Below are 22301 nucleotides of genomic sequence, written 5' to 3' on the forward strand. Positions count from 1 at the left end.
GACCAGTGCTCTTCATTTTTAGAATGAGTGAGTTACCATGCCTGCCCTCACACCTTCTCCTCCATTCTCTGTCCACGGGGTGATGGTAACTCTTTTTGATGGAAAATCAGGGAAGCCAGTGTCTCCAGTGGGATGAGGTCACTCTGAACTCCCCAAGTTTGAAAGGCCTGCATGTATTTAGAAGAATCAGGGACCTCAGTCAAAGGTGCCAGCAAAAGCACTTGCCCCTGAGCCAAACTATCTGAAGCCCTGAGAGTTACACTTGGCCTCCAAACCCTCCCTCTCTAGGAGGAAGCAGTCGGTGAAAAACAAGGTACCCTCAACAGGCACCTCGGGATGCCTTTGATATTCAGATTAACCACCTGAAAGGCTGTTGGTCAGAAGGATGTAGTGTGACTCTTGTAGGTTTCTTTCCAATGATGTGAATATTCCACCCCTGTTAAGTTGTAGACCACAAGATTGTAAGGTGTGTGGACAGCAGCCACCTGTGCATCCTTGTGTGACTAGCTTAATGCTATTCTCATAGTAGTTACTTGATCAATATTTAAATTTGTGAGTAACTGGCCCTCAGGTCTTGCCCCTACTCCCAGTTACATTAAACCAGACTTGCAAATAACCAAAAATTGAACAATCTTCTTTCCCACATCCCAGGGGCTTCCCCTGCACCCAATTCACCTGGTATGAGGGCTCACTTTCAAACCTAGTTTTTCATAGTAAAATGGGAGTAATAACAGAGGCTTTTTACAATGATTTAATGAAGTCAGGCATATGAAACAGCACAGAATCTAATAATGATTGCTGTTATTATTATTAATATATAGTTATTTCCTAGATGAAGCATATTTTCTCTAGGAATCCTGTGAGCGAGATGGGAGCTCTCTGGCTCTCTCTGGCTCTCCCCTTTTAAAGAAAAGAGGGCACTCTACAAATGTGGCCGATGCAAAAGGGACCCGGTGGTATTCGCACTGATACTCCATCAGCTCCTGGCAGCGCTTTCTCAGTGATGAAGCACTTGCATTCCATGCCTATCTGCAAATCCAGTGGTATCCACAGACACATACCTTGCCTTCTCTGGCCAAACGTTGACAGTTCCTTGAGAGAACTGCCTGCAGCCCTGCCTTGGGTTGGAATGGGTACTGCCATTTGTTCTTGGCTTGCTTTTACAACAAGATGACTTCTTCTCGGGTTCCAGGCTGGGGAGATTATTAGCAGAGGCAAAGGGAGGATTCATTGGTATATCTGTGCTCTGTGAAGCCACAGAACCCACATCCAGCTCCCAGCTTCATCTCATCTGCAAGTTCAAGAGGCGAAAGGTCAGCCAGGATGACTTTGGTTCTGTGACCCACCTTTGCTGAATTACTACATTACTACTAATGTTCCATTCTAGCCTTTTAAAATCAAGGACTAATGAAATAACTGTCATTTGAAGCATGTTTATGTGTCCTCTGTAAAACCCTCGCAGAACACATGATTGTTATTGCTGGTGTTGATGTCCTTCACCCGAGCTCTGGTAACAATATCTGACATTTGTAATGTGTTCGGCAGAGTAAGTCACATTACTGATGAATAAATGAGGCAAGAGAGCTGATGTGATGGTGCGAGGCTGAACTGAGCCTCAGGCCCAGGTGTTCCAGGTGTTGGAGCTCTATATCCCCCTGGCCCTTTGGACCACACTGGCCAGTATGCTGTTCTATATATAGAGTCCTTTAAGAACTAGGACCAGAAAAAAGCTTTAATTACCTGTGTCCTTGTGTCAGATAATCTTTTCCTTTGGCTTTGGGCTGCCAAGGAGGTCAGAAGCCAGTGTAAAGATCAACGACAACCATATCAATCTAAGCTTTTGGAATTAAAACTTCCCCATACCTTTCTATTTCTTTTGATTTTCCATTTCTGTTTGAAGGGTCTGATTGTGTGTGCCCTTTATTTTATGCTATTCTATCCTTTCGTAAAATAAATGGGGAATACATTTTACGAATGACAAATCAATCGGCCACTGCAGGTTTATCCAATAGGAAAAAGTCCCCCAAGGGGGACTTCTATGCTTTGTTGCTCTGCTCTCCATTCAGATCTGTCCAGAGTGGGGTTGCCAGATAAAATACAGGACACTCGGTTAAGGTTGAATTTTATATAAATAATGAATAATTTTTTATAAATACATCTCAAATATTGCATACTAATTTTTTATACTAAAAATTATTCATCGTTCATCTGAATTTCAAATTTAACTGGACGTCCTATGTTTTACCTGATAAATCTGGCAACCCTAATTCAGAGTGCCAAAGATCCTACATATGTAACTCGCTTTTGCACCTCTGCATAAAATAGCTAAGGATAAAGGTGCAAACTTAAAATAAGTTTGTAATAATAGATAAAAATCCTAAAGATGAGCTGGACACAATTAAAATCAAATTTTGAACAACTGGACTTAGAAACAGTTAGGTTCACTGGCCAGAAGTTCGTTGTCCATGCCCGGAGGTGGCATGCTCTACTGAGGCTGGATCTGACTTCGGCTTGGAACCCTTGAAGGCCGCGTGGATCTGCCTATGATTTCCCAGGAGCTGTTGAGCAGCACTTGACTGGACTGGCCTCTCCACGGTATACCAGTACAAGTTTTGGCCAGTTTTCCCAACCTTTGCTGGGAATTTTTAAATTGCAAATTTAACTCCTTCCTCCATGTTAAAGAGGCCAAATTTTTTCTCTGCCCCAAGCAAAAATGTTAGCCTGTTACCTCTGGGATCCCTGGGTTTATGTTCTAGGAGCTCTCAGAGTTCTCTCATGTCTCCTCTCTGCTCCCCTCATCGTGGTCCGCAGCCCTCATTCACATGAGGGGTGCCTGGCCACTGCGACATGCTAAGTGAGCAAAGTGGGCAAGGCTGCTGGCTTCCTCTGCCACTGGGCCCCCAAGCCTGAAACCCCATGAGACGACCGTATAGTCCCCATTTCCTCTGGCCTCACCACCCTGCTGTGCTCCAGGGGAAATGGAGAGGATCATCTTTCCTGAACTCTGTCCCACTGCTAACATGTGGCCATTTGGGCCTCAGGACAGCAGCTCCTTCTGCCTTTTTCTGCGGTCCTCTCCCCAGGGCTTAAATGACCTATCCCTTGGGGCCTGGTAGGGGACAGACACTTCATGTCTATTTTTTTCTTCTAAGAGAGCAGTGCTCAAAGGTTCATCCCTACAACAATGAAAGCCTTCATGCAAATCAGCTATGAAACTGATTGGTCTTGAAGCTTTTCCAACAGTTTGATAGATAAGCTTAAACTTAACTGAAGTTCAGTGGGGAGCAGACCCGAAAGCTCACTCTGTGATCCTCTTGGCACAAACCATGTCTGACAAGGGGACACAAGATGACCTTTGAGAGGTCGTGGTTAAATCCTAATCTGTTTAAATCTGTGTTTCAAGGACATTGGTACAAAAGGACATTAGACTGCCTGTCAGACACTATTTACCGTTCCACTTGATGCTGCTCTTTTGGGAACATGAAGTCCCAGATTTTTCAAGTTTCCCCCAACTATACCAGCAGCCAACAATCAAAGCTGCTGTAGGAGTGATTGTGTGTCCAGGGACAAAGTGTCTGCTGAGTCTGAGTGTGTGCTCCCCACTGAAGACAAACATAATCAGTGGCTAGCATCGGGCCTTTATGGGGCCCCCTCCAGTGGTCTCTCTTTATCCTCTTGTGCTCTTCCGTCTCCCCTCATATGCAGGTTATGGAGAATGGTGCCTGCAGAACACTTAGAAATTCCATCTCCAGGTGCTAGAACTTCACTTCTCAGCTCCAGTGCTCTGGCCCGGCTTTGCCCAGAAGGTGTCCTTGAGTGTCTTTGTTCCACGTTCCAACCTAAAGACACTGAAAGCAATAGCCACATGATGCGTTTGTCCTTCCTAAGCCAGGTGCCTCTGATTTTCTCAGTGAGGTTTACTCAAGTGAATCTACAGCCTCAATGGTAATACGTATGCCCCAAGTGCTAGGTTCGAAGCCCCTGGAGGACAGGTTCCCCCAAAAAGCAGGCCCTGAGACGAAGATTTGGGGATAAGCAGTTTATTTAGGAAATGATCTCAAGAAGCACAGCGAGGGATTAAGGAAGTGAGACAGGGAAGGGAAGAGAGACAATAGAGGGAGTATTAATGACATTCCCACTGTGGGTTCAAAAACTGGGGCTCAGTTCTGCTGGGAGCCTCGGATAGTCTGTAAAATGCACACCTCACATTATCCCCACCCCCACCCCCCCCACACACACACACAAAACAGGGAAGTGGGATGTTTATCTACTAACTTCCTCTCATCATGGGTTGAGGGACTCTCTTGTACATAGGCCAAGCGTGCCATGGCCGGAGAACACCCTGAGGCACTGAGAGGCTAGAAACATTTGTCCTGGACAGGTAGGAGCTGTCCGAAGGTGACCATGGGTAGGCTATGGGTGGGGCATCAATAGCTTCTGCTGCAGGGACTGTGTCTTCTTCTTCTCTGCATCTTCAACGCCTAGACAGTACCTGACACTTAATAGATGTTCAAAAACATTAGTTGGATGAGCAGATGAATGAACAAAGAACACATGTGTACAAGTATAATTTAATGGTTCAGCATATTCTGCTCAATTGTCAAAAACCATTTGGGTTTTTTTTGAAAAGAACTCAAATGACAATGACAGTGGTTAATAGTGGGCATGTCAAGATAATCTGCTCTCAGTTTGAAGTCCTTGACCAGAGTAAATGGGGAAAGAGCCAGCAAGGCCATCTAACCCAAACCAAGAAGGGGAGTCTCCCTGTAAAGCACTTTGGAAACTATAAAATGGATACAGATATAAAGTATTATTATCACCTCTTTTCCTGGATGTTTCTGAGCATAGGGGACTCAGAAGCCCCACTGGGCTGCCCATCTCATTATGATATGGCTCTGCCAGTTAGACAAGTCTTTTTATAATGAACCAAAATTTCTGTCCCAGTTGCTCATTGGTTTCTTAGGTGAGAAAATGCACCATGACCCTTCACCAGAGTCTGAAACGTCCTCTTTTTTCCTTTTATTCACACCTTCCTCCTCTTCCATAATTTAACAATTCAACCACAGTCTCACACTAGCATGCAATCTCTCTATTGGTTCCTAATGTAGTTTCTGTTGTTTGTTTTGAAATTGGGCCAATGGGGCAGTATTTTTTGGGGGGGAAAATGAGGCTATTTGACTAAAAGACAAAGATGGGTTTCTGCAGGCACAGAAGAAACTGTAGGGTGCAGTCTCATTTTCCAGTTATTTTGTAAATATTTAAATTTGATGCCATTTGATGCTAATGATAAATGGTCTTTGGGTGACTGTGAAGAAGGTTTAAAGGACACACTTTACTGAGTCACAGAAATTTTATATTGTGCAGTCAATGTATAGAGGGCAGGATAATGGTCACACTGCATTTGCATAGGTGAGGATGGAAATTTTCCTATGTATGCTAGGTGGAATGGATGCCTAACCTGGAAAAGTGGGAAGAATAAATAATTGACAAAGTATTTTACTACTGCTGCAATAAAAAAAGAAAATAGTGACTGACATTAATTAAACCCATATCAGACACTGAGCATTACACAACTTTACATGTATTATCTTGTTTAATAACTACAACACCCCAAGAGATAAAATAATAACTAACACTTATGTATCACTTACTAAGTGCTTTACAACAGCCCCATGGTTTAGACACCATTATTGTCTCTGTTTTGCAGATAAGGGAACGAAGGCATAGAGAGGTTGAGGAAATCCATTCCGAGTCAAGCTGGTAAATGGTAGAGGCTGAATTTAAATGTAAAGAGCTGGAAATCAGAGTCCAGCTTTTATGCTCAATGCGCTATAGCATTTTTATACACATTTTGCAGGTGAGGAAATAAAGGTGCAGAACTATGGGCCACAAGAAAAAAAAATTGTTGTTTAAGCCACAGTCTATGGTATTTTTGTTATGGAACCCTGAACTGAGTAAGACAAACTCTACCGTAACAACCTAAATCAGTGTATTGCCCAGCTTTCAGGTAAAGAAATCTAGCTCAAAGCAGAGACCCTCTCAGCTGATGGGACCCCTCAGCACTCTAACACAGGTCTAGCTCTTCCATTAAGAAGCCCCAGCCAGCTGGCCCATTGTGATGCTCCCATTCTGTCAAATCCCAGTGCAGAACTCCACAGGGAACCATAAGCACCCGGCTTTTCTCCCCTGAAAATAGAGTCAGCTTGGCAGAAAGGAGACCGATTTAGATGAAACACGGTGCCCGTTATTCCCTGTGAAGACTGTTCTTAGGTGAGGTATTGGAAGTCCAGGGAAGTAGTATCATCTCTCCTTGTTCCTGCTCATTAACTTGTAGGGGCTTAAAACAAAGGAAGCTGCTGAAATGTTTAAATCATGCCGAAGGGTTTTCCCGAGCTTTCGACTGGGAGCCAGGAGGCTTGAGCCCTAGTCCGGGCTCTGCTGTTAACCAGTTGTATGTGCCCAGTAAGTCCCAGGCTCCTGATTCCTTATAAAGACTTACTGGTGATAAACATATTTTATGTGAAAACATTTCAGGAAGTTTGGGGCCCTAAAATACATAGGATATTTGAGACTCCTACTGTGACCCTTGACAGTGCCCCAGGGCTATTTATATCTGAGGGCCATAATCCCTTCGTGACTTGCCTCTTCGCTGAGTTTATTCGGGAGAGCACCTGTTCACTTGTTCCAGGGCCAAAATGAGATTTAAAAGGACCTATTGTATTAACATAGTGTTTTCAAGTTTCAAAAACACTTTCGCACACGTCATTTCAATTAATCCTCACAACACCTCTTTGAAATAGACAAAGCAAGTATCATTCTTATCCGTTTTAGGGATGAGGGAACCAAGACTCAGAGTCCAGGAGTGTTTCACATTTTTTGACTCTTACCAACTAACCCCCCAGCTGCTCTATCTACTTCCCCTAAGGTTCACATGTCAGTTTTTCAGATCCTTCTTCATCCTCTGTAACGTCCAGATTAGAACCTAGAAGCATGGGTCGGTCTTCCCACCCCATCCTACAGACAAATGTTTTCTCTTACACCTTTTAATCTTAGGTTGTCTATAATTCTTCATCCGAGAGAAAAAGAAAAATCTTAGCTTTTTCATAAGCATATATTTCCTGTCTACACTACTCTACTCTACACTTGGTTTTCTATCCATTCTCATCTTTCCTCCCTTCCTTTTACTCTTTGTCACTATGAAAATCATCTATCTATCTATCTATCTATCTATCTATCTATCTATCTAATATTCCCCAAGTCCCTGCTTTTGCAGGGCACTGTTTAGATACTTAGTACTGAAGTTAGCAACTACATGCAAGGTGCTTTACAGTTGGTGGGGGCAGCTGTTCGCATTTTTAAGTGGTGATTCTGTTTTATGATGGCCCCGTATTCTCTACATTTTTAATTTTCAGTCTTGGATTGTATATTACACAAGGATGGATCCCTGCATTTTGAAATCACTTCTATTCTAGTTGCTACATGAAGAGAGATACCTCAATTGGCCGTTTTTGTCTAACTCTGTGACTTCCACTGATATCAAAAACCAGGACTGGTAAAAACGTAAAAACAAAACAAAACAAAGTTTCGGTCTCAAAAAAAAAAAAAAATAGCTGAAGAAATAGTGGCAAAAATGATCATTTTAATTATTGAATGGTGTATGTTCTTCAGTTATTATTTCTAACACTACAGAGATTCTCCTACATTCAGCTGCTGGGTTAATGGAAAATTTCTGCTAAGAACCAGCTACGTTTGCAAATGCTCATTTGTGCATCTGCTTCACAAAGCCGGTAGTGAAGTGTGAGTTCAAGACCTTCTTAATTCATTACTCGATAACTTATTGATTCTGAAAGCTACAGACTCTCTGCCTTGTCATCATTTTCATAAAGCATTCCTCAGGGTAGTGTTCACTGTAAAATATTGAGCTTATTAAGAGTTTTGGGGCCTCTGATTAACTTTCACAGCAAAAGCTATGTTAAGTAAATTAGGTACTAAATAAATCTAAAATGATTGTGGAAAGTCATCAGCTAAATTAAAACACTGACTGCTCACATAACAAGATGTGAAGCAATGATAATTATGAAAAATAATCACCTTTGCTGCTGAGAGGACAGGTTTGACCCCCAGTGAAGTAACTCCCAAGGCATCTGTTTTCTAAAAGACAAATCCTGCTGTTTTGTTCTGCTGTGAAGGGGAAGAGGGGGCAAGGGGTCCCTTTCTTTATTTCAGTATTCACTACATCACCTAATTCAGAGAATTATGTTTGGGGAATAATCTTGTTTGCAGCAGGACAGAATTACCTAAGAGCTCTTACAACCCTATGTGTGGCACACTCACAACCCTCTTCTCCCTGATTTCTTCTCTTAAAGAGGCAAGAAAACTTAAAATTCATCTTTTTAGATGCCTTTACAGGTAGGAATGATCATGTGACCCAGTTTTGGCCAATAAGCTGAGTGGAGTCATGGGATACAGGTTCTGGGAAAGCTTTTCAAAAGGGAGATTTGTGACCGGTATGACCATACTGCCTTGGCTCCCCTACCCTCTGTCTTCTTCCTGCTTGGAAGACAATCAGATCAGGATGCCCGGCTGGAAGTGCAGCAGCCATGTTTGAAGGATGGCAGAACAGGGAGCCCAACGGAGTCCAGGTTGTCTACGGGGCGTCTTCTTATTGAGAAAAGAACCTTTATCTGTTTAAATCATTGTCAACAGGGTTTTGTTGTTTGCCATCAGACACAAACCTAATTTTAGGTGCTTTTAGCTTAGAGGTTGATTCCTCAGCAGTATTGTTGGGTTTAGTATAAGTAAAACAATACCACCAACAACAGCCTTTATCCTCCGGGATAACAACTTACATTAGGAATCTTCAGACAATGACATGAACTCCTTTGGAGAACTCAGGGTCAGACCCATGACTATGGGCCCAGTGTAAGCAATATTCTCATCTGGCCCTTCAATCTCTCAATGTGGTGACAATTCTCTTCGGAGATAAGTTTCCATCAATCTCAGTTGACTTATTGAGAAGCAGGATTATATCTTCCTTGCTGGCTTCTTGGAATGATGCATCTGTATTGCTTTCTTGGGATCAAGTATTTAAAGCCCCCTTGCTCCAAGAAATGCTTCTAACAGTATAAAACCAAGTTGAGGTTTCTTGATTATATTGCTTTCACCTACCATACTTTGGTTCTTTTGTATGGTCCTGAAAAATGGAGCAATATATGGAGAAAATATGGAGCAATGATGAGATAAATTGAGACACAGGAGAGAAGGAAGAAGGGAGAATGAGAGGATGATGAACCTTAACTCCTGTAGAATATGGTCTCCTAGGTCACCGTTTGTTTGCTATTCCCATCAGCCCCCACCCCACCCCAAACGTATACCTTGGACAGTCCTTGAGCATTCAAGGAAAAGAACAACAGTGGTAAATTGGTGAAGTGAATCGTAATACCTCTTTGTATTGTGTGTCTCCATAGAAATGTGATTAACTTTTCTTTCTGTCAAAGGCCTCATTTTATACATTTCAGGATATATATATATATATATATATATATATATATATATATATATATAGTACTTAATTATGGGGCATACTAGAATTTGGTTATATTCTTTTTTGAAATATGATTTATTTCATTTTCTCAACAAATATTTATTGAACACTGTATTATTTATGTATTACTATATAAAATAGTACTGTAAAACTTAGTAACCTAAAACAAGAATTTATTATCTCACACAGTATGTGAGCGTCAGGAATTCAGGAGCAGTTTGTTGGGTAATTCTGGTTGCAGTCAAGGTATCAGTGGGGCTGCAGTCATCTGAAGGCTTGACAGGTGCTGAAAGATCCACTTCCAAGATTTCTCACCCACATGGCTGTTGGCAGGAGGCCTCAATTCTTCACAGGCTGTTCATTGGCGGCCTCCGTAGTCTGTGCTCTTCCTTCCCAGAGTGACTCTCAATGGTTCTTGGCTCTCCCCCTGAGTCATTTTTCATTTTCCATAAGAGGCAACCCCTGTGTGCAGCTGCATGGTTTTCTCAGCTCATGTCCTCCTATAGAAGTTTAGGAGTCCAGAGTCCACTTCTGCTGTTGTACCATCTCTGCTGTTTTTGATACAAGCTGGCCATATTTCTGACCATGCAGTCTGTGGGTCTGGTTTAAAACTCTGTGTTTTTGTTTTTTTGTAATCCTATTGGGGTTCATTCCATTAGATAAAAACCACATCCACAAATTGCCTCAAAATAAGCCCTTCTCTATTTGTGCTTCTCTGAGACTACTGGGGGACAACATCCATAAATGTTTTAGAAGCCTTATTGTTTGACTGAATAGTTCTCCAAGCACAACCTCAGATTTTTCTTAGATCTTAAAGGATTTTGTAGTCAATTCCTTGGCTTCATCTTTAGATCATGATTTTCTGAGAGTATGTTCAGAAGAGTTTGCTAGAAGGGCAAAGTGGGAAACTTTAAATATAACACTGCTTGGGTTCTTTTTGTTTTTTGGTCTTTCCTTTAGCTTATCTCTCTCCTCTTACATTTTACTATAAGCGGCAAGAAGAAACCAGGCAGAACCTTCAGCATTCTGACTGAAGACCTCCTTAGATAGATCAACCAGTTCTATCAGTAGGTGTATTTTCTATTTTACACTGTTTCTATCATTGCCATATCATAAGAAGGATCAACTTTTTTCTAGTTTTCAATAACTTTTTCCTTACTTTCCTTTAAGCCCTCACTCAAAGACACCTCATAGGCTATCAGGCTTCTCCCGTCAGACCCTTGAAGGCTCTTCAGGCTTCTCTAACAGTTTCCTCTACGACCCGCCAACTTCCGCCTGCTTCCCAGTGACAAAGCCACTCCCATGTTTTATATTTTTATTATAGCATCACTATTGCACTTTCAGATACCAAAATCTGAACGACTCTATCGTTGGGTAATAAGTTACTCAAAAACTTAACTATCTTAAGACAAGAAGCATGTATTATCACACAGTTTCTGTGAGTTAGGAATTCACTCATTGCTTAGCTGGGAGATTCTGGCTCAGAATTTCAAGATTTCGGTGAGGGCCGCAGTCATCAGGAGGCGTGACTGAGGCGGGGGAGCTGTTTCCAAGAGGCCTCAGTCATAGGTCTGCTGGAGTGTTCTTGTGATGTGGCAGCAGGCTTCTCCTAGAGCGAGCGATCTAAGAGGGAGCAAGACAAAGCTGAAATGTCTTTTGTGACCTTGCCTCACATGCCACACATTATAACTTCCTCAACAGCCTATTGGTGGCCGACGTCAGCCCTGTTCAATGTGGGAAGAAGCTACACGTGGGTATGAATAGCAGAAGGTGAGGATCTTTGGGGTCCTCTCAGAGGCTTACTACCACAAACACTTACCGAGGCCAAGGTTCTATGCAGGGGACAACTGGGGACAGAAGAAAAGGTCGCTTCTCTCAAGGAACTTTTACTCTCACTTGGGTATTAGACACATACACAAATAATGTGAAAAATATTATTGAATTATATAACCAAATTGTTAAGACTATAAGGAAAAGGCACTCAGTTGATGCATTTCTGTATTTATTTCTTCTGCTAGTTTGTAAACTCTTGGCAGGGCATCACTCATCTCTATTCCCCACAGGGCTCAGCTCAGGGCCTTGCCAAAATTGGTGTTTAGTAAATATTTCCTGAGCAAACAAAACCCTGAAGCAGGATCAAGGAAAACTGACAACTAACAATAGACCATTGGGTCTAATGAATACATTGCTATTATTTTAAATTTCTATAAAAATGATTTTAGGAGACTATTGGAATAAAATCGATATTAGAAGGAGTTAAGGAGACGATGAGAGTAAATCAAGCTGGGCAGTAAAAGAAAAAATAGAGATCGGTTTCCTTTAAGAGGAATGGGCCAAAAGATTTTTTCCTAAGTTTAAGGGAAAATTGGGCATTTTGCTAGGCATTTTTCTAGAGTGGCGTCAGAAAGAAAAGAGACAATGGAACCGGAGAGAACATTGGTTATTGATGGAACAATGTCCCAGGAAGAGCACAAATAGAGGAATGGACTTTGAAAAGAAAATGAACCTTTCTTCCTTTGAACAAGGATCAAAGATCCAGAGACATTTTAGAGTGAAGAAAAGGGAAGTTTTGTTGTGTCATGTTTAATGACTTTGATTGTTTTTCGGTGAAGTTAGGGCGAGATCATTCTACAGACTGAGGGGCTCAAGAGGGGAGGTAAGCTTGAGGACACTGGAAGGTGGAAGAGCTGTTGGAAGGAGCTCAAGAGGGAGTGATCCCAACTCCTGGATGGTAGAGAGGAGCCAACTGAAGCTCCATTGTCTGGGTCTGTGGGAGAGCCAGTGTGCATGGTGGCATGATGCCCTCCGGCTTCACTAAGCAGGCTGTGAGCAGAAGGACAGAAAATGGATGGAAAATAACAGCTGCCCACACACATGGCCATAGTGGGGAATCTCGGGAGACTTGGGCCATTTGATTTCCACCCTGACTGATTGTTCCCATTACATGGTGTAATTTCTTTCCTTTGAAAATCACCATGAACTTTGGGCTAGGAAGAAATGGCATAATCTGTCACTTAGATGTGTGGTGTGTAATGGGGAAAATATGGAAAGAGTTTGAAATCTGTTTAACAATTCTTAACATGAACAATTTAAGATGCAGTTACTGATTAGCGCTGCTTCAGATCAAATAAATGGTGTCAACATCCTCTTTATAATTCAGCCCACAGGAAATAAACACTTAGTTTTCACAATCTTCCATAGATAGGTCTTATAATGAACTACATAAAGCCAACTACATTTTATGAGAGATATTCTCAAGGGTATAGAAAATAGTACTGGACTAGGGTTTAGTAGACCTAGGTTCAATTCCAGCTCTGCCACTATTCATGTGACTGACCCTGGACAAGTCACTTAATCACCCTTGGGCCTTAATCATTCATCTATAAAATAGGACGCTGGGTTAGATGCTCCCTAATGCTTTCTAGCTCTAACATTTTACAGTTCTATGGTTTTTCAGCCCATCAAACCACCTAGATTTTCTTCTGTGAATGTCACACAAGTTGGACACTAGGGGTCACATTCAGATAACCACTTGCAAATACATCTGTCTTCATATTGTAAATATGCCCCATTTTCTTCAATAGATGGCCCTCAGCAGCTAGATGAGTGGCCTAGTTTTTCACTAAAAATCTCCTTAAATGAAATTGTGTTGTTTCCCTTTCTGGACAGCTGAGGATTTGGGGGGAAAGTGAGAAACATAGGTGTCTCTGACTCAGATTTTTCCCTTTGGTTAATGCTGTTTTCTTTCTTTTATGCATGGCCCCAAGGTAGGCCAATCGTTCATTCATGGAGCAGATAAATTCTTCCTGAAACTTTTATTTTTTTTCTCCTCCAATATTCCTTCTTGGCTGCGTTGGTGGTACTCCTAACCAAATCACTTTTTAAAAAATCAGAGTTGCCTTCACTGAATGATCAATGTCCTTTACACAACCTGTTTTCATGGTCTATTTTGCTTTCAGGAGAAGTCACCTAGAGGGATGGGCTCCTTCCTCAATTTCTTTGCCAGAAGATCTCTGCAATCTTTCCTTATCATGTTTAGTTTAAGTATTCCTCTGTCTAGTCTTGGTCACATTTGCCTTATCTTAATGCTAAATTCTCAGGGAAATGGAAAGTTAAACTTATTAGTCATCATGGGAAAGGATAATGGTATACACCATTTCCACACTTAATAGTAATACTTCCTTACATCTATATAACTTTATAGTTTTCAAAGTGTTTTTACATATATTGTTTCCTTTAATATCACTTGTGTTCCTTACCATTCCCCTACCCAACCCCTCCATATCTCCTTTGCTAAGAAGTAAAACCCAAAAGGAACACAGGAAGGGAGGTATAGCAGAGAAGGCAGCCTGAAAGTGGGTGAAACACTAGTCTTGGCAACCTGGATTAAGTCCTGATTCTGTTTTTTTCTTTTCTTTTCTTTTCTTTTTTTTTGATCAGCAGTGTATCTTTGGGCAAGTCATGCTCATTTTATGAGCCTGGATTTCCTCATCTACAAATTGTGGATATGAATACCCATTCCACCCATGGGCTCTGGACTTTAAGGAAGATGGCTATTTCTCACCTTCCTAGAACCAGTCTGCCACACTCAACTTCTTGGATGAGAGTTTAAAAGAAATGCCAATCTAAGGTACAGTATTTACTCCTGGGCAGAGCTACCATGCTGGCTGCCTTCCTCTTCCCACTCCTTGTACCCTGAGCTATGTGGACAACCTGGAAGGCAGTCAGAACCCTTTCCTCCCAGAGACAGCAGGAGGACAGGGTTCCCTGCCACCTCTCCTTTGAGGCCTACCTTCAAGATCACCAAAGGCAGTCCTCTCCTCTCCTCTCCCCTCCTGCTCTCATTCTCCTAGGAGCCCCAGTGCCTCCACCGCTAATCATCTCACTGCCCCAAATTCCTCAGATCAGAGGACTCTGAGTGTCAGGCCTGAGTGCCACAAAGGAACATGGTTTGCAAGCCCTTTGCTTTTATCACTAATGCTTTATTCCTGCTGTAGTTTTGTTGGAACTCTCTAGGGGTAAGAAGTTGTTTAATTTCCTCCAAATCTTTTGTAGACTTGGAATATCCTTTTTTACAGCAAAACATGGTGGAAAGCATTGGTGTTGAAGTTAGAAAGATTTGTATTGGGATCCAAGACCTCCAAGCCACTAGTTGAGCAAGTTATTTGACCTCCCTAAGCTGCAATTTCCTGCCAATTTGGACATGGCACAGTGTGGAAGCTCAGGATGCTGAGCGAGACCTCTCCTGTTGTCCCAGAATTGTGGCTACACCAAAGGTGAGCACGAAAGGCCCAAAGCGCCGAGCATTCCAAATTCAATGAATTGTCGGTGTGCTTGAGAGGAAAAGAGGAGGAACCTCCACCCATTGTGGGCCTAGAAGGACGTGGAAGGGCTATCTCTGTGTTCACATGAAAGAGCCCGAAGGGCAGTGGAGAAGCAGGAGCTGAGGGGCTGCCGAGTGTCCTCTGGGTTACATGATGGGATGACCGCCCAGCAGAAGTATCACAGTGTATGCACGGGTCCTAAGGGAGATGCAGCTGCCCCTTGGAAAAAGGAGTTCAACAACAGAGGGGCGGCTGGAATGGAGCTGAACACCGCCGTAAGAAAACCTGGAGTACCATCTGTGAGTAGAACACCCAACAGCAGGGGCCACTAGGAGTAGGTAAGAGTTTGGCCCAGAGTTTGAAGGGTGGAGAAGGAGAAAGTTCTAAAGCAAAAAAAAAAAAAAAAAAAAAAGAAAGAAAGAAAGAAAAGAAAAGAAAAGAAAAGAAAAGAAAAGAAAAGAAAAGAAAAATAAGAGAAACCGTGTAGAGAGCAGACTTTAATTGCTCTCATTTCAGAATTGACAGGAAGAGTTGAGCTTGGAAGAGGTTTTAAATAAGTAAGACCTCGTCTTAAACACAGAAGTCGCCCTTATCCATGATTTCACTTTAGGCAGTTTCAGTTACCTCTAAGTCAACCATGGTCCAAAAATATGAAGTGGAGAATTCCAGAAATAAACAATTCATAAATTATAAATTGTGCACTGTTTTGAGTAGTATGATGAAATCTCACACTGTCCAGCTCCATCCCACCGGGGACATGATTCATCCCTTTGTCCAGCATATCCACCCTGTATATATTACCCACCAGTTAGTCACTTAGTAGCCATCTTGGTTACCAGGTTAGTTGACAGAGAGAGACAGAGAGAGACAGAGAGAGAGAAAGAGAAACCAAGGGTGAACGAACAGACCACATTCATATAACTTTTGTTACAGTGTGTTGCTATAATTGTTCTATTTTATTTTTAGTTATTGTTGTTAACTTCTTACTATGCCTAACTTATAAATTAAATTTTACTATGGGTATATATGTATAGGAAAAAAGCAAAGTACATATAGAGTTCAGTATTATCCTCACTTTCAAGCATCCACTGGGGGCGGGGGGGGTCTTGGAATGTATCCCCTGTGGTTAATGGGGAGTACTGCATCAAAATTAGATGGTTCCAATAACCTTAAGTGTTAAGAGTGTCACAGAAGCTGGCCAAGAGTAGTTATAGACCAGCTACCTGATGGGAAAGGAGGGTGTGGCGAGAGCCTGTTGAGGAGTAGTTAGGAAAATGTTTAAAGTTAAATGTTTATACCCCATTTAACTACTCAGTAGTCCAGTTACATCAATGATTGGTAGTTTATTGTTTTGGTGGTTCTTAAACTCTTTATAGCTGTTGCTTTCCTCACCATCTAGATTCTAGTTTTTAAAATATTTTTTCATTATTAGACCTTCTATTTGATTATCTTAAAAATCTCTCTGCTCTTTTCTTTAAAATCCCCATTCACCTAATGAATTCTAGTTCTTCTTTATCTTGATGACCATTTTAAACATGTTTATTTTAAAATCACTTGTAGATTAATCTAATATTTATAGTTCTTTGGGTATAATTTCTCCTGTTTTTGTACCAGTTGATTTTCTCTGAGCAAATTGCATTTCCTTATTTGCTTTTGGCTCATTCAGAATGGACATTATTTTCTTCAAGCATCCTGTTCGTTCCTGAGACAGCCCTGCAGCTAACATCTGATGGGGTCCTAAAAGGGTTGCCAGTTTCTCAACTCTAACTCTTCCTCCCCCTCTCTCTCTTTTTCTCAATTTCATATAAAAGTCTGGCCACCCAGCTGCATGCAGAGCAGCCTGGGAGTTCTGATTTTTCAAGGCTGACTCTTTTACCAGTAACAGAGATTAGCACTTGCTTCCAAGCCAAGTTCTTGAACTACAAAGATTTCTCCAACTCTCAACTTTGTCCAAGGAGTCAATTCAGTTTCCTGCTTGTCCAAGGCCTATGGCCTCTGCTCTTGTCCTCTTCCTCACACAGTCTAATCCCCTGAATTGTAAGAAAACCTCATGTCAGGTGTACTTACTCCTTGGGTCATGAAACCTCAATTCCAATTAGCACCAAGTGGCCCTTCCTCATTTGGGCACCTAGAGCTTTCTCTTTGTTTTTAAACTTGACAAATGTTGTTAAAATGTTTACCCGATGTTTCTGTATATTTGCTGAGGAGGGAGCTGAACTCAAAGAATATTTTCTCTGTTTTCCATTTCTTTAGTTGGAGATGAGAGCAAGCTTGGGAAAAACTTTTGTCTATAGATTTTTGGAATCTGGTGGCCTTAGAGGGAACTGGTACGTAGATTACTAACAAAAGTGATCCCATATATTCTAGAATGGATATAAAATTAGTGTTGGTGTATTTATTGTTAAATGTTCTGTAAATTCCCAAGGGAAGTTGAAGAGCTGTTTCAGCATTGGATTAGGGAAATGTAACCTAATTCTAAGGGTAACGGGCTACTGCCTCTTTGATTTAGGGAACTATTTCAGTTTTGGAGCAAGATGTTTAGGCTATAGAGCTGATGGAGAAAGAACCCACAACCTGATGAAGTAAGCAGCTACCTCACCCTAGGCTAAGAATAATCAGAATGAGAAAAATAACAGGAGAAATGATTTTTTGGTATGTATCTTAGGACTTCATTTTTCTGTTTTAATCTATGAGAGTTTCTCAGTCTCAGCACTGTTGACATTTGAGCCAGATAATTCTGTATTGTAACAGACTGTTCTCTGAGTTGTAGACTGTTTAATAGCATTTCTGGCTTCTGTCCACCAGATAACCGTAGTAACCCCAACCTTAGTTATGACAACAAAAATTGTCTCCACACATTGCCAGATGTACTTGGGTGTATATGTGTTGGGGGTGGGGGGGTCTCTCCCTTCCCTTTATTGAGAATCTGTGATCTATGAGAGCAAGGAATGTCAGCCTTGTCTAATTGGATCAATCATTTGACAAAAAGATGTACTGAGAGATTTCCAGGTAGCAGAACTGGGCACACAAAATGAGCTAAGATCATTTCCTGAAAGTGTGTGCAGCTGAGCAGTGGAGACAGATATAAGAACAAATATGGAGATAATGCTACAATGTCATGTGGGCAGAGTGTCTGGGCATATGGACCAAAGAGAACTTCAGAGAGGTGACAGCACTTGGCTGGAATTCACCCAAGAAGGGGGATTACAGAGCAGTTCAGAACCAAACATGCAAAGTGATAAAAGTTAAGAGAGAGCAGGCATTTAACATTTAAGAGTGACACTTTCCTATGAGAATCTCCGATTCTGCAAACACCATTATAATCCAGAATTTCCCCCCATAATATTCACTAACGTTATAAACAAAACTTCTGCGATAGCACTTCACATCCTTAATGGATTATATAAATGGAGAGCTAAAATGTAGAGTCTGTGTAGGAAGACGGTTCATGGTTCCTGAGTTCAGATCCTCACTCTGCCCCTTACCAGTTGTGTGACTTTGATAATGACTTTAAATCCCTGTTCCTTAGTCTTCTCAGCTGTGAAGTGCTAACAACAGCTCCTTCCTCATAGGCTTGTGTGATGATTAAAAAGGAATGACCACACACCTGTGAAGCATTTAGCATAGCTCCTTGCACAGTCAACACTCATTAAAGTCCTTGACTTTTCCCTCTTTACTGAAACACTGCCATTAGCATATAAAGATGCTGTTATATATCTAATTTAAACAATTTCCTGTGCACCCCAACTACCCTATTGTTCTCCTTTTCATAGAAAACCCTTAGAATGAATTATCTGTAGATTCATTACCATCTCTTGTTGTCATTCTTTCTTGAAGCCCCTCCAGTCAAGCTTTTGACCCCATCACTATACCAAAATGGCTGTAGTTGAAGTCACTAGTCTCATGGCTTTAACACTATATCTATATGCTGAAATTACTACATTTTCATCTCCAACCTAGACCTTTCTAAACTCTAGACTCATATATCTAAATGCCTATTCAGTACCTTTAATTGAATATTTGGTGAGCGTCCTAATATAACAGGTCTGAGACAGAACTCTTGATTTTCCTTCCTCTCCCTGAAAACTACTCCCTCAGAGCCTCCCCCATTTTAGTTGATGGCAACAGTATTCCCGTTGCTCAAGACAAGAGCTTAGAGTCATCCTGGACTCTTCATTTTTTCTCATGTGCCACCTTCAGTTTATTAGTAAATTCTGTTACTTGACCTTCAAAATATATCTAAAATATGACCATTTCTCATCACTACCTCTGCTTACCACTGTGGTCTAATTACCATTCTTACTCATCTGGATCATCCCAATTGTCTCCTTACTGGCCTCCCTGATTCCACCCAAGTCCCTATGATGGTTAATTATACATAGCTAGGCCATGGTGCCCAGTTGTTTGATCAAATATCAGTCTATATGTTGCTGTGCAGGTATTTTTTAGATGTGATTACTATTTAAATTAGTAGACTTTAAGTAAAGCAGATTATCCTCCATAATGTGGGTGGGCCTTATCTAATTAGTTGAAGACTGTAAGAGCAAAGACTGAGGCTTCTGGAAGAAGAAATTTTGCCTCCAGGCTTCAACATAGAAACTGCCTGAATTTCCACTTTTGGACTCAAGATTGAAACATCACTTCTTTTTTATTTTCTAATTTTTTTAAAAATGTGGTAAAACATATATAATATAAAATTTACCATCTTAGCCACTTTAAGTGTACAGTTCAGTGGTATTAAATATATTATAATTTTGTGCAACCATCACCAACATAACTCTTTTCATCTTGTAAAACTTAAACTGAGAACCTATTAAAGAATAACTCTCTATGTCCCTCTTTCCAGCTCCTAGAAACCATTTCACTCTAAGTACCTCATATAAGTGGAATCACGCAGTATATCTTTTTGTGACTGGCTTATTCCAGTTAGCATAATGTGTTCAAAGTTTATTTATATTGCAGCATACGTCAAAATTGCCTTCCTTTTAAAGGCTGAATACTATTCCATCATATGTATACATCACATTTTGCTTTTCTATTCATTCATCAATGGGCACTTGGGTAGCTTCACATTTTAGCTATTGAGAATAATGCTGCTAAGAGCATGATGTATAAATATTTCTTTGAGATCCTACTTTCAATCATTTTGAGTATATACCCAGTGGAAATCCTGGATCAAATGATAATCCTATTTTTAATTGTTTTAGGAACCGCCATACTGGTTTTCACAGTGACTATACCTTTTTTTTTTATTCCCCCAAATGGCACATAAGGGTTGTTATCCTCACCAACACTTGTTTTCTTGGGGTTGGGGTAGAGGGGTTTGGATGGTAGTCATCTTAATGAGTCTGAGGTAGTGCTGGCTTCCAATATGGATTTTGGACTTACCATAATCATGCGAGATAATCCTTTAAAATAAATCTCTTTCTCTCTATACATATATCCTGCTGGTTCTGCTTCTCCGGAAATCTCTGGCTAATACGCCTCCCCACAAGGGTTCTCTCCAGTAGTCAAAGGGAGCACCTTAAAGTGAAAATCAGCATATCACTCTCTGATAAAAGACATGTTCCAATAGCTTCCCTATTTAAAATGGCCCTCAGTGCTCTGTCCTGTTAATGCCTTTTGTAATGCTCTCTTCTGTTCTCTCTTTCAAGCTTGTTCAAGGTAAAGACTGTTGTTAAGACACAGTGGGTAATATTATGGCCGTATGTGAACAATACAAAGACAGGAAACAAATTATGTGTCAGAGGCCCAATGGGAGTCGAAACTGGGAACTGGTGAGTGAGGATCAAGGCCACTTTTTCTGTCTCTCAGGGGTTCGCAGTCTTTCTTCGTTCTGCTCTCCCACCCCCATCCCCGCCCTTCCTTGCCCTTTCCATCACCACCATGTCTCTATTCTTCCTCCCTGCCCTACTCTGCTTGCTCATATTACACATGACCTCCAAGTGGCTAACTCATGCCCCCAGTCATTCAGTCATTTGGCAAGTATTAAATAAGTGCCTAATATACGGCAGAAGCTGATCTAGGCCTTATTGATAAAGCAGTGAAGAAAATCAACTAAAATGTTGCCTTTTTAAAGCTTATATTAGAATATGTGTCTGTGTGGGGCGGGTGGGGGGGGTAGAGTAGAGGAGAGATATAAAAATAAACAAAGTGAATGTGCAAAGTAGATATTATATCACATGGTTAAAAGTGTTTCAGGAAAATAAAGCGGAAATTGGAGGGGTATGATACTAAACAAGGTGTTAAGGGAAGAAGGGCTCATTGAGGAGACCGTAAGAAAGTCTGTAGGAAGGAAACAAGCAAAGAGAATGGAGTGGCTGGGGAGAGTAGGGTTGAGGTCAGATTACTGTGGGGCAGAGAGCAGGTTAGGAAAAGGCCCTTGCAGGCCATGAAGATTTTGGCTTTTACTTCAGGTGAGATGGGAAATTATTAGAGGGTTTTGAGCAGAGGAATTCTGTGATTTGACTCACATTTTAACAGGATCACTCTGACCGCTGTATTGAGAACAGACTGTAGAGAGACAAGGACAGAAGAAGGCAGTCTATTTAAAAGGTAATTCCAGTAATCTGCAAGAGCGATAGGGCAGATGGGACCAGCGTGAAAGCAGCAAGAGCCTCCTACTGCTCTGCTATGGTTTGGAGCCGATTCTTTGTAAGGGGCTTATGGAATGGATGGGGCAGAGACCAAAACATGATCAAAACATGATTAAAGTCCTCAGACTGCCACACCATCTGTGAGCGGATAATCACCAGATCTGCTCACTAACGCCTCATGCATCACCCACCTTGCCCTCTCCTTGGGGTATTGGATAGCACTTGTTCTGAATGGGGAAACTAAATTTTAACAAAATTTCTTCAGCGAATTAATTAATTAGAAAGATGCCTTTGCATATTTCACAGGCTTTTATCTCTACTCTGAAATTAGTCGATAACTCCTTCCAGGAGACCTGTAGTGATCCCGTTGATATTAAACACAACACGGTTGCCCAAGTGGATACCAGAAAAACAGGCTACAAGGTATTAACCTCTCACCATTTATCTAGTTGATGCAAAGAGCATTGAGGCAATTTTAAAACTTTTTTTTTTCTTATCTTAAGAAGATAAATGAAATAAATTGAAACATTGGAAAATTTATTAAGATAGTTTGAGGATTATTCTAAGTGGGAAAGTAAGATAACCTCCAGGAATCTCATTTGGAGGACTCATTCATTCACTTAGCTCACTGGGCCTCTTCCTTTTGTGCATAGTAGGGCCTCCAGAGACAGAGGGAGGATGAAGCTCTCCCTGGTAACACACTGTCTTTGCAGTTCTCAGATGGTGAGAATGAAGCTGCTTCTGCTTAAGGCCTATAAAGAACAGAAGGAACCAGGCCTGGCCCTGACTCCAGACATCCCGGCAGCTGCACCTGACACCGGTCACCCCCCAACATGC

At 41.3% G+C, this 22301-nt stretch overlaps 1 protein-coding gene across 17 annotated transcripts in view; it reads left to right on the top strand.

Moving 5' to 3' along the window:
* Nucleotides 1-22301, top strand: part of ZNF366 (zinc finger protein 366) — a 264426-nt gene that overhangs the window by 136682 nt on the left and 105443 nt on the right. For 14 of the 17 annotated variants that reach the window (XM_036225246.1, XM_036225243.1, XM_036225257.1 and 11 more), the window contains 2 exons: nt 13985-14174; nt 14623-15167. The gene's annotated coding sequence lies outside the window, so the exon portion shown is untranslated. The remainder of the gene's footprint in view (nt 1-13984; nt 14175-14622; nt 15168-22301) is intronic. The other 3 variants (XM_036225247.1, XM_016122106.2, XM_036225244.1) reach the window with 2 other exon arrangements.

The sequence above is a fragment of the Rousettus aegyptiacus genome, unplaced genomic scaffold (assembly GCF_014176215.1).
Source record: "Rousettus aegyptiacus isolate mRouAeg1 unplaced genomic scaffold, mRouAeg1.p scaffold_m13_p_8, whole genome shotgun sequence".
In the NCBI taxonomy this organism is placed as follows: domain Eukaryota; kingdom Metazoa; phylum Chordata; class Mammalia; order Chiroptera; family Pteropodidae; genus Rousettus; species Rousettus aegyptiacus.